Genomic DNA, 13,998 nt, shown 5'->3' on the forward strand with positions numbered 1-13,998 from the left:
GCAGGAAGAAAAGCCGATTTTCTCAGGGAAGGGATCTTGCCAATTTAGTAGAAGGCTCCTCGCGTTTTAGTAGATGCCGACAGGTATGTCGTTATTCCTATCCATCAGCATATCGTAGGTCGCCTTGCCAAGAGCTGGAAGTTCGTTGCATCTCACCTGCATTCATGGTCGCGAAGCTTTCGAGCTTAACAGTTTTCCTGGTTAAAAATTATATTTTACTACTTACTTGCTAATATTGTCCTTTGCGGATGAGATTATGTTTTTGCGATCATATTTTATCTTCTCTGCTTCAGTCGTGTGATGAGGGTGCGAAGCTTTGTGGTGATTCAGCAGTAGAAATGTTACCGGAGAGATGATGATTATGAATCACACGAAGCTTTCTTCTGTTGATTCCATTTTAAGGGAGAAAGTCTCGTCAAGCTTCATTAGACTGCCAGTCGCTTTCCGAGGTTTTAAAACTATTTTAACTCAGGGGAGCTCAGAGGAGAGAACAACTGCTGGGTGAGTTTGGGCAGAAATTTGGACGCCTTTATTGAGCAGTTACCATTCACCTTCTGTCGAAAAATTCGAAACTGTATTTCTTTTCCGTCATCTCCAGCGTACAGTTGACGAAAGATAAAAGCTTCGAATGATCTATGTGTGTTATGAGAATCGAAGCGCTCTGTCATCGTTAGGCTTTGTAAACGCGATCTCTGTTTTCTGCAGTAGCTGGATTCCGATTCGTTATTTGGGGTGATTGCCCAATGCCGCTATACGAACAGAGCTAAACATTGTTTGAAACGTTTAGGGTACTTACAGGATTGTCGAGACCTTCCTTGGTCAATTAAGATCTTCGACTCTTTGAAAACATTCATTTTTTTCATTTCTTTGTGCGTTGATTACCATAAAGTGTTGTGGTCATCTTAGTGTATGTTCTGTAATTGCCTTCTTTATTGGTGTTACAGATTCGCTGATGAAGAAAAACGAATATCTATTGCAAATGTTGCACGAAAGAGGAATTTCTCAGCGACTGTTCGAAGACAAGAAAGGAATTGAATACATCAACAACCTGAACGATCCTTTTAGTCCTAATCCAGCGGTGCAGAACGAAATAAACTACAAAGTCCTTTACAGAAGTGACACTCTTAGCAATGCACTAAGCAATCTTCAAAAGGCAAGTCTTTCTCTCTCTCTCTCTCTCAGATTTTAAGCTTTGGTTTGGTGCGTAAAACGTTAGATAAAATACAGACAGATCTAAGTAAAGCTTTCTTTCTTGATGACCCAGTACTTGCCACAGAATAAACCAATAAAAAGAATGATTTATTTAGAGAAATAACGCAATTATATTAATAGAAAAATATACAAATTCGCGAAGAACGGATTATTCAATAAATATGTTTGTGAGCAGTCATGAATTTGAAAGAAAGAGAACAAATTAATAATAAAGTGAAACAAAAGGATGGAGATGGTCGTAATTCAGACATATTTGACCAAATAACTACTTCATTATATTTTTACCATCAGAATAATATAAGAATAAATATCTCGGTAGGATTCTTAAATTAATATTCTGAAATATGTTTCAATATCGATGCTGCCTTCTTTGGAATGGGATTGGTTCACAGTGATATTTATTTCTTTTGCAGGTTCACATGAGAGCAAAGTTTACAATCAAATGGTTTGTGTTCGTAGATCACCCGATCAACAGTTCCGACTTAGTACCAGCTTTCTCTGCTTTAAGTGGCATTTATTATTTGACTTTGCTCAGCTCATCTCCGAGAACACCTCCATCACAAGGCGTAAGCAAACTTCTCTCTCTCTCTCGAAATATTAATTTTAAATCGCCTTTCAAGACAGAGTCTTCCAGTCATTTCGGTTGCAAATTGCATTTTGGATCCAGGTCACTAAACTAGAGTTATTTATGAATTCTTCGAATAATTTGAATAGAATGAGTGCAGTTTTAAATGATTGAATGCAGCTGTCTTATTCATTCATTGGTTATTTCGTGCGTGTTTAGTTGCTGGACTAGAAGTAACAAATCTAATTTTTCACAACTGTAGCACTGTTTCCATAATAATTCATTTTAGCATGTTTTTTTTCCCTTTAATTTCAGAATTTGACACAATATAAAGTGCACCACTATAAGAAGCCCCTCTTTGGACCTGTCACATCCAACACAGTTTCGATGAAGAAATCAAATTCCCCCATTTCTCTCTTAGATGACCATCACAACTGTCGATCTGTAATGGGCATTACTCTCAGAGTCGCTGCAATAAACGTAGGTCCCCCCCACCCCCTCTCATAATACTATCTAGTCTTTATTTCATCTCCGAACTAAACTAATAGATTAAAGTCTCAGAATCGTGAGCATTTCCTAAAATTTAAATTTCTCAACTATTATTGCACCTTCTGCATGTTGGATTTGTAGATTTATCCTTTAAAGTTATGGAAAAACTAACTCACGTAATTAACGACGATTTTTTTTTCTGTTGTTAATTAGACTACATTTCTCGAAGTGACGAAGAATGCTAATGGAGATTGGGTACTTTCCGATGGATTGGATGCAGAGTATATCAAGACACTCTCGGAGAAGATGAATTTCAAGTAAGTCTTCAGTTATGTCAGTTGCATTATCTATTTGTAAATGACAAGAGGTTTTTGTGCTAGCAATCCGTCACTCCGTTAGAGCATTCGTAAGTAGACGGTAGGAAGAGTAGCTGGAAGGCCAAGGTTCGAATTCCATCCAGGATACAAGAAACATTTAGAAACCGAATTTCCACTGATGGTCTCATTCGGATGAGGCCAGGAGCAACAGGCAGTAACATTCTTATCTATGTCTTGTTTATTTGAACAAGATCCGCATTTATTCTTATTTTGAATAGAAATTGAACTGATATAAATGAGATAATATATGTATTAGAATTTTATTATTTATTCAGAATAAAGGCGAAGACTCCGAAAGTTGGAAAAAATGGGAAGGTAGTCAATGGAACTATTACAGGAGTCATCGGATTGATTTACACACAGGTAAAGTTCTACATGGATGCATTGTATATTTGTCATCAGATTTTCCTCTAAAATTATTTTTATATGGTCATTTACTTATTGAAATCACATTGCATCTGTAGGTGTCGCTTTACTCTGACAAATTTCCTCAAATTCTTAAGGGAAAATATTAAAAAGTGACTGTGAAAAAGTCCAAGGTGCAAATGCCATTCGCTCTCATTTTTTTCTAAGTCATCTTTTTCTTATTTCTTTGCAGTCCGTCTTACAGCATGAAAGTTCGTCGAGATCACTTGAAAAAAAGGAAAAATGGATTTTTATATGAAGGCCACCCACAAAATATGGTAAAAATAAAGCACGCAAGAACCGTGAGCGAGCCGACGATCTAGTTAATATGAATGCCTCCTGAAAGTATTTCCAGCCTCATTATCACCACTAAATAGGATTTTTCTCCTCTGGAATTATCTCATACAAAGATATTTGAATGTGTCTGTTCCATTATGGGATTCACACTTACACGGATACACATGAAGGACTGCAGATGGTCGGTGATTTTTCTCCTGTGATGAGAGCACCAACTTGCTTGCTTCAAGCCTGCAGGCCTCGAAAATAGTATCATGCTTGGTCTCTAGAGTAGGTTTCCCGGTTAAATATCATTCACCCCCCCCCCATATACACACACCATACTATAAGATTATAGCCTTTCGTGTGTGAAATTCACATAAATATATGTATATCCTCAAAGTAAAGATATTGTCATCATTTGGATGGTTTCTGAAATAATGGACAAATACGTTCAACATTTGCATTACTTAGAATCCTTCCCTCCAACCCGGAAATTTCGTGCCCATTCCACCAAAGCCCTTCTACCGGTGTCAGTTTCCATCTTTTGGAGAATTCGATATTGGATTATACACAATAATTCACAAGCTTCTTATTCCAGTCAACGTGTATGTAGAGTCCAGTTGCATCGTGTGAGAATGTATCAAGTTGTGTTCTACAATTTTAATAATTTTGGAAGTAGTTACCATACACTATAGAAGTTAAAAACTTCCATTAAGTCAACAGATACCTCCATAGACAGGGTGCATCGTGCCATGTAGCGAGTCACGTATTTGTAGCAGGATGCATAGGAAGTTCCCAATAGAGTGCAACTCTGTCTGGGTGGAATGACTGCATGAAGGAAACTGACAGAGGGTGAAAGAGGCGTTCTGATAGGATGCAGATAAGTCTGCAATAATACTATATTGCAATAATCGTTAATAATACCATACTGAGAAGGAAGTGCAGGGGGTCAACTGCAAGTGATACCCGCAGCGGATGACTCACTGAAGGACCGTAGGATGCAACGAAATTTCATATGCAAAAAATCACCATTCGTCTGCCCGCACGTTGAATGCGGAGCCCCAGGCATCGATAGGAACACTAATGTGCACAAACCATTCAGAATTGAGGCTCACAACTTGGGTTTCGATGAGGACCACAATATGCAAGGCCCCACATTACCCGAAACAACATGCAGCGTCGTCTTTGGTGGGGTAAAGAGCGTGTACAGTGGGACGGGGAAGCTGGGAAAGCTGTGTTATGGAGCGTGGAATCACTCTACACCAGGCGTTCCCAACCCTATGCCGGCGGGCACCATGGCGCCCGTCGACCAATTTGTGTGTGCCCGACACTGTTCAACCGTGTGCCATATAGTTTGAAATAATCACGTGCACATCACGCAGCAATTCATGGCATGCTATAGGACGCATGCGTTAATGACACATGACGAGTATTAAACGCATACAATGTAAAGTAGACGCGCATTCGAAGTTGTTCATTAGCTGTTGCTAGTTATATGCGCGTATTTTTAACGGTGTCTTGAACTTAAATTTTTGAAATATTTTGATTTTTAATCTTAAAATGAGTGAATCGAGTAAAAGACAACGAACCTATCATTTTAACACTGACTGGGAGGAAACCTATTGTTTCGTTAATTTTAAAGATAACTGTGTTTTTGTTGTGCAACAGTAGCGTTGCAATTCCGAAAAAAACATGTTGAACGGCACTTCCAGACAATGTATGCCACTTTTAATACGAATTATCCACTTAAATATGAAATAAGAACGAAAAAAAAAATTAATTAAGTCTGCCCAACAGTCGGTTTTCGCTAGACATGTGGTAACATCTAAAAATGCCGCCATTGCTTCTTTAAAAATTTCTCACATGCTCGCAAAGAAGAAAAAACCGTTCTAAGATGGAGAGTTGTTAAAAGAAGCACTTTTGACTGGTGCCGATTGTTTATTTGAGGGATTTTATAACAAGCGTGAGATTATGTCAGCAATAAAATCAAAATATAGATCACGACTTACTGATGACGATCGTGATGATTGTTTAAGAACTGGAATATCATCATATTCTCCTAATTATGAAGCACTGGCCAATGAAATGCAATGCCAAAGATCACACTAACTTCCATGTGCATGTTTAAATTTTTATATAATGTAAACTTTTAAGTAATAAAACATTTGATTATAATGTAAACTTTGTATGTATTCATTTAACAAACGAATTCAAAAAATTTGCTTGAAAAAATAGATGGTGCCCGTCGCCCTACCGGAGTTTAGAATGTGCGCTAGGAAACAAAAAGGTTGGGAACCCCTGCTCTACACCCTCCAACGTGTACACGGGCGGTGTCGCCGATGTCGATCAACGTCTCTTACCATAATGTGTAATCCGAACTATGAAATTCGGAGGTTGCGATGTGATGGTTTGGTCCTAATTTTCCTGGTTTGCCCTCAGACTACTGTTTGTGGTGCCACGAAAACTGAACTCCAAGAGGAATCTGAACATTCTGGACAATGCGGTGCTTCCTACTTTGTGACCGTTCTAAGGAATTGACCATTGTCTCTTTCAGCAAGACCGTGTCGTGAGGCTGTTGCAGTAATTGCATGGTTTGTAGACAGGAACATCACCATCATTGACTGGTCCCGACAGAGCCCTAATCCGAACCCCATTGAACATCTGTGGAATGAACTGGAGCATCGGGTAAGGAATGTCCACCTCACAACAGTCCAGGACCTCATTCCATGCCTACAGAAAGAATGGTCCAAAATTCCCATTGGTCGATGTATCGTCGGCTTGTGGAAAATATGCCCCGTAGGATTGCGGCAGTCGCTGCAGCGGGGAAAGAAGGTCCTACATGTTATTAAAATGGGCGCATTGAGCTTGCTCTTCATATTATGGTGTACTTTAATTTCTTTCCAAGCAGCGTACATTCTTAATATTTCTTTTCGTTTTGAGAAACAGCTTGCAAGTGACGGTAGAATTAAAAATTCTGTTGCGTCATTTAATCTTCCTTACACTTCATATTTCAAATCAAACTGCTTAGTTTCGACAGCTGGATGTGATCTTGTTGTGACCAACATTTGCACATGGAGTATGATTACTGAATGTGATTATTAAAACTGGGCTCAGTTCTGTTTTGATCTTCCTTTTTCACAAGATTGAAAAAGAACATTTTGTGTTTCACTTTGCGTGAATATCACAAATGCATTATTATACACACAGCAGCCAACGAATTAGAAACTTCTCGGAAAGTTTCCGTATAGGCATTGCGACTGCCAATACCGATCCACTTCAATTCTCTGAGCACTGGGTGGGGTATGGGTCGAGAACAGCCGTCATTAAACACTTCGGTGAAATTTCAAAATAATGACTCCAGCTAGAAGGGCACCCACAATAAGCCTTTATCGAACTCCGAAAGATCCCTCGTTTTCCCATTGTGATCAATACTATCGATGATTATTGACCAGCAGTCTTGAAGAATTAAGACTGCTGGTCAATAGAGCAGGTGGTGACGTTCGTGACCAAGTAGTCTCATATACGCTACGTAAGTGCTGTTTACCGATATCTGCGTAAAGGTTTCTAATTCTGTGGCCGTTATCTGTACGATGGATTATCTCAGTGAGCATCTCTGAACAGTAAATTATGTCACAACATACAAGCTTTTTTTTTAATTTTCTTTATCTGATTCATCTTTAGGCGTGCGATTTGACTGCCGCCAAATTGGCATTTGACACTCAAAGAACTTCATTTGTTGACGGACTTCATCCTCTTTTAGTTTCAAGAGTGGTGTTCATTTCTCTGGCCCCTGGGATAGTCAGTAAGTCCACCGTCTTACTTCTACCATTCACCAGACAAGTAAGTTGCCATCCATTCCTTTACTCGTAATCAATTTCCTGAAGTAATAACTGCATTTCGCAGATATTATCATTTTATCTTTCTTTATAACTTTAAATACTCTGATTTCATGACTTAGAATGTGGCATTCAGCAAATCGGTCTCTGGAGACAACGCATGGATCTGTTCTCAATCCAATGTAGGCCTCCAGCAAGAGAGGTCGTGAACTCATGCCAGCATAAAAATTCTCCCAATTAAAGATGTTCACAACACATACGAGTACATCCCTCTGGTAGAACTGAACAAATAGCCTTCCGGTTGGAGAGCAAAAATGCTAACTACTTGGCAATCCAGGACGACTAATTAATTCTGTGTTTAGTAGAAACTGTAAGGACTCTACTGCCACGGTTTAAGGAAATATTAGAGTAAAATTCAAGCACAACTTTCAAACACAAAATTTCATTCTGAACGCTTCTTCTTCTTCTTCTCTCTTCCATCATCTATATGGGTGATGATGAGGCCGAATGAACTCTTTCCACTTCTGTTTGTCCCTGGAGAGTCCGAAAAATTCTGTCCTGTAGCTTTTTCTGATTTGGTTTTCAGGTCTTTCTTTATTTTGTCTATCCATCTAATTCTGGGCCGCCCTTTGGATCCTTTACCTTCCCCATCGTTGTGTTCAGGGCTTCAATTGGTAATCTTTTTGTTACCATTCTGGTCACATGGCCAAACCATCGCAGTCTTCTTTCTTGGATTTTGTCTATTTTTGTTATTTCTTGTTTTAGTCGTTTCCTTATGTCTTCGTTTCTCAGTCTATCCAGCAGGCATACTCTAAGTAATCATAGCCAACCCATTTCAGTAGTTAATAATTTTTTTTCTTCAGCCTTTTTGAGATTCCAGCATTCACTTTCATAGAGGAGTATTGGGAGGACCATTGTTTCATAGATTCTTACTTTTGTTACTTGCTTGATGTCTCTTGACTCATATTTTATTAAGTCGTCCAAAAGTTTGGGATGCTTGACTGATTCGTCTGTTTATATCTTTTGTAATTTTACCATTGTACAAAATTACTCCTCCGAGGTAGGTGAAGTTTTCTACCTGCTCTAGATTCTTACTATTAATTTCAATTTTCAGATTGGTGTTTATTTTTCCTATTTGCATAGTTTTGTTTTGTCTATATTTATGCTTAATCCAAATTTTATACATTCTTCGTTTATTTTATCAGAAATTCGTTGTAGATCCTTTTCCGTGCTTGCAAGTAATGCAATGTCGTCTGCAAATTTTAAAATTGTTATACGTTCCCCATATATTTTGATTCCACAGTCTTCTTTGTTTAAAGCCTTACCGGTTTCTTCTTCTAGTGTAAGATTGAACAGGTCTGGTGACAGATTGCATCCCTGTCTTACTCCACTCCATCTATAGAACCAGTTGGTTAAGGTGTCCTCCACTCGTACTACACTTTCAGATTTCTCGTATAGATTCTTTGTTATTCTTATAGCTTTATTATTCTTATAAGGAATTCCAAATTCTTCCATAGTTTTCCATAGTTCTCTTTACGGGTTGAATCAAACACCTCACGAAAGTCTATGAAATTTATATAGCAACTCTTGATGTACTCTAGTGACTTTTCTATTAGCTGTCTTAAGATGAATAGTTGATCAATTGTGCTTCGCCGTGGTCTGAAACTTGCTTGTTCTTCTCCTAGTGCCAGTCCTATATATGGCTTAATTTGTTTTTGGAGTACTTTCGTAAGAACCTTACTTGGAATACTGAGCAGGCTAATGCCTCTGTAATAATTGCATTCGGTTTTATCTCTCTTTTTTGTGTATAGGAGTTATGACTGATTTGGTTTAATCAGCAAATATTGCTTCATTTTTGTAGACCCTTTCAACTTACGTTTTTAATGGTTCCAAAGTTGTTCCTTTCTTGCTTTTAAGAATTCTGCGTGTATTTGATCAATGCCAGGTGCTTTCCTAGTTTTAAGTTTATCTATGCTACGTGCCATTATTTCTTTGGTAAAGATATTTGTTTCCTCTTCCATTTCAATGGCTGGAATAGTAATATCCAGAGAGCTGTTCTTATTATATAAGTCTGTAAAGTATTCTTCTCATCTGGCCATTCTTTTTGATTTACTTTGAATTAGTTGCCCTCTTTGTTTTTAATCATTATAATTTTTGTTGTCCGTGGCTTGCTAATTTGGTCTATTTGTTTATCTAATCCATGAAGGTTATTTTCTTTTGATAGCTTTTCTGCCATTATGAATTCAAATATAATTGAATTATAAAAGAATTCAAGTAAGTAAAAGGACAGCGGGGTTGGAAATGTTTTACGTGTGGCCGTAGTTACCCCAACAGTCAGTTGGATATACAACATCTCTTGCTGTTAGAGCCAGAGAGTGGTATTTTCTAGTTGACATAACTTTCCTTCAACCGTGGTCAACTCTTCCTGTATTAGGTCTGACTTCTGAAACTGCGTTCATAGTGCCTAGACGATACTTTCTGATACATTAAGCCAACATGCTAATTAGGCCTCAGTTCAACAGCCCTCCATGCGTCATCTCAGAGAATCATATAAACGATGATGATGATGATAATGACTTGCCGTCCTGAAGGCACTGGAGATGCGTCTAACTCACTGAACAAATTCAAAAAAAAAAAAAAAAACGGGAATGAAGTGATGTGGTCACGACGTATGTTTTTTTTATTATTATAATAGATATGAGTAATTTGCATGGTGTGCTGACCTGTTGAGTCGTAGATCAACTTCTATTGGGTAGTCCAAATTTGCATGCCACACTCTGCCTAATCAAATATTTGCTAACGGAAATGCTGTTGAGATATATATCCTGAAAAACGGTATATATGTGAGGATTCGATATTTGAAATTTACTTTGCATAGCTTGATTCTAATCACTGCTAAAAGAGGAGTTAAGTAAAAAAAATTAACATCTGCCAGCATTGTCTGCTCGACGGTCTATTATTCTGTGATCGGTCAGATAAATCCTAGTTAATCGATGTTTGGCACAAGTAAGTGAAGATAGTGCTCCAGCACCATCTTGACTTACATGTAAATTTTTACTGGAGCTAATTTCTAATGTATTTAATGAAGGACTGAAATATTGAGAAACGTGCAATTATTTTTAATGTCATCAAATTCTTGTCCATGAAATCTGTATTTAACGATATCAACGTCTTGTTTATATGAAGCATTCATCTCTTTTAAACGAGTTCCAGCAGGTTATATCATACCAGTTTGAAAGGATTAATAAAATATTGTGAATTTTTGGCACTTAGCCATTTGTATGAACGCAATAAACAGACGATGAAGTTAGCTTGTTATTCTCTTCCAGATGTGGTGGTCACTAGTTGTGTGTGTCGTATTAGCATCAGCTTTCATGTACGGAGTTCTCTGGGTGTCATCTCTACTTTCTAGGGAACCATCGGTTTCCCTGTTTGGCGTTATCTGGCTTATATACGGAAACTTTCTAGGACAGGGTAAGACAGCATGATTCATCGTTAATGCTAGTACTTTATTTATTTATTTACCATAGAAAGTACTAAAATTAGTGTAATGTGTGCATGGTTTGATGGCTTTTTTGATGTCATGTTTCAATTTAACTTCAAAACCACTTATAAGATGCTGTATTTTAATTATTTATTTTTATTTTTGTTGCTATCGATTGCTCGAAGATCGGGTAGGAACTCTGAACACGGGTAAAGAAGGAAATTGCAACCAGTTGCAATGGTTCAGTCGAAATGTTAATTAAAGTTGTACCAGTGCATAAGCTTTTTATGCAAATGCCTAATATTTAGCGGAATCGTATTTCTTTTCCCCAAAAAATGATAATAAGAAAAACATCAAAGAAATTTTTACTCAATCAAAACATTTGAATTGGTGAAATTGCCATGCGAGGATGATCGTATACTCCGCGTCATCATGATATGAGAATGTGAAGTTTTTTTCAATGATAACAGTGTATAATCCATTAATATTTCATTTGCACACTCAGCTAATGTCATTCATCCTGATATTTGAAATACTTTTAATTTACAGGCACATCAAACAGAGCCTTGCAAAACCCACCTTTCCGACTCCTGTTTACATTTTGGAACCTGTCAATGTTGGTGATCGTAATGGCCTACTGCAGTACTCTACTGTCGTTTATGACAGTTGAAACACGGGACAAGCCAATAGAAACTATAGCGCAGTTATCCAAAGCTGCTAACGAGGGAAAAATATCTTTTGGTACATTGCAGAATACAGCAATACATAATTACTTCAAAGTAAGTTCAACAGATGACTCAATTGTTTTATTCAGACAATTTTGTATGTTATACCTTTTGGGTGCGTTTTGCAGAATAGTTGCACAACCTATTATGCACTTATATAGATATATAAACAATATATATATATATATATATATATATTGATAATAATTAAATAATTAAGAATTATATATATATATATATATATATATATATATATATATATATATATATATATATATATAATTCTTAATTATTTAATTATTAATAGTATAATTTTAATTATTTAATAGTATAATTTTCGCCTGTGTGTCACAGGCATCTTCAGTACATTAAGCTTAAATTAAACAATAACTGACAATTCCAAAAAAAAAATCAATATAATAAAAAGTTAGGAAAGATGAGCTGATTTGTAAAGTACTATCTCCCATAAAGGGGATAGACGTAAGCCGTCGGATCTGTTTAAGTTAGGAGAATGAAGTAGATTTTCACATGTTTCTTTATAAAGGCGTTCCATGAGAAACTGACTTTTGTGAAGAACTCTTGTCTTTCTCCAATGAACTCTGTGTCTGGTGAAGATGGCATGTTCTGCAAGTCCATACTTTTCAGGTTTAAAGTATTCAATATAAGATTGGTGTTCTTCTAGCCGAATAGAGGCAGATCTTCCCGTTTGTCCGAAATAAGATAATCCACAAGAGCACGGAATCTAGTAGACACCTGGATGATTGATGTGGAAGCTTGTCCTTAGGAGAAGTGAGAAAGGTGGAGATTTTTCTAAACGGTCGAAAGGCAACAAAAATATTCAGTGGTTTTAAAACTTTTGCTATACGTTCACTGATGCCTTGTACATAAGGGATAGTAATGCGCGTTATTTCTTCTGTGTTTGAAGAGGAAGACATATTAAAACTACTCAAAGTTCTTTTAATGAAGCAATTCTTATAACCATTAGATAGAAAGGAAGATCGTCTGAAGAACAAAAGGAGTGGGCCCGATGAACCAGTGTTTTAATAGTTCCTGCCTTTTGACTGGGATGGTGATGAGATTCCGCATGGATATAATGGCCTGTATGAGTCTTCTTTCTATAAACTGAGAAATGTAGGTTACCATCTGGTTGGCGAAGAATTAGAAGATCTAAAAAGGCTAACTGTTTATTTGATTCTACTTCTAGGGTAAACTTGATCCTAGGATGAAATGCGTTTAACTTAGTGAGAAATTGTTGAAGTTCATCAGAAGAGCCATTCCATACAGCAAAAATGTCATCGACATATCTAAACCAACGAGTAGGTCTGGAAGAAATGTTGTTAAAGATACGTTGTCCAAAATGTTCCATAAAGAAATTGGAGATAGCAGGATGACATATTTGCTGTATGGAATGGCTCTTCTGATGAACATCAACAATTTCTCTCTAAGTTAAACGCATTTCATCCTAGGATCAAGTTTACCCTAGAAGTAGAATCAAATAAACAGTTAGCCTTTTTAGATCTTCTAATTCTTCGTCAACCAGATGGTAACCTACATTTCTCAGTTTATAGAAAGAGGACTCATACAGGCCATTATATCCATGCGGAATCTCATCACCATCCCAGTCAAAAGGCAGGAACTATTAAAACACTGGTTCATCGGGCCCACTCCTTTTGTTCTTCAGACGATCTTTTACAGAAAGAACTACAATATATAACTTCATCCTTTCTATCTAATGGTTATAAGAATTGCTTCATTAAAAGAACTTTGAGTAGTTTTAATATGTCTTCCTCTTCAAACACAGAGGAAATAACGCGCATTACTATCCCTTATGTACAAGGCATCAGTGAACGTATAGCAAAAGTTTTAAAACCACTAATATTTTTGTTGCCTTTCGACCGTTTAAAAAAATCTCCACCTTTCTCACTTCTCCTAAGGACAAGCTTCCACATCTTAATTATCCAGGTGTCTACCAGATTCCGTGCTCTTGTGGATTATCTTATTTCGGACAAACGGGAAGATCTGCCTCTATTCGGCTAGAAGAACACCAATCTTATATTGAATACTTTAAACCTGAAAAGTCTGGACTTGCAGAACATGCCATCTTCACCAGACACAGAGTTCATTGGAGAAAGACAAGAGTTCTTCACAAAAGTCAATTTCTCATGGGACGCCTTTATAAAGAAACATGTGAAACTCTACTTCATTCTCCTAGCTTAAATAGATCCGACGGCTTACGTCTATCCCCTTTATGGGAGATAGCACTTTACAAATCAGCTCATCTTTCCTAACTTTTTATTGTATTGATTTTTTTTTTTTTTTGGAATTGTCAGTTATTGTTTAATTTGAGCTTAATGTACTGAAGATGCCTGTGACACACAGGCGAAAATTATACTATTAAGTAATCTTTGTACGTGAGTTTTTTCCATTATTAATTTTGTATAAAGATGTATTATAGAATCCAAAGAAATAGTTCTGGACCCTTCACACTTGAACAACAATCTAAGCTACAATTTGCCTGATTCCCATAGCGCAGTAATCCAGTACTGGCGCTCTAAAATTACTTGTCGCACACATTCAACTCATGCCAACGGTAGCACGCGGTCACCTATTCAAATATGACTGTTAC

Source organism: Typopeltis vanoorti, chromosome 15 (genome assembly GCF_054136105.1).
Source record: "Typopeltis vanoorti isolate ZY-2024b chromosome 15, IOZ_Tvanoo_1.0, whole genome shotgun sequence".
NCBI classification, from domain to species: domain Eukaryota; kingdom Metazoa; phylum Arthropoda; class Arachnida; order Uropygi; family Thelyphonidae; genus Typopeltis; species Typopeltis vanoorti.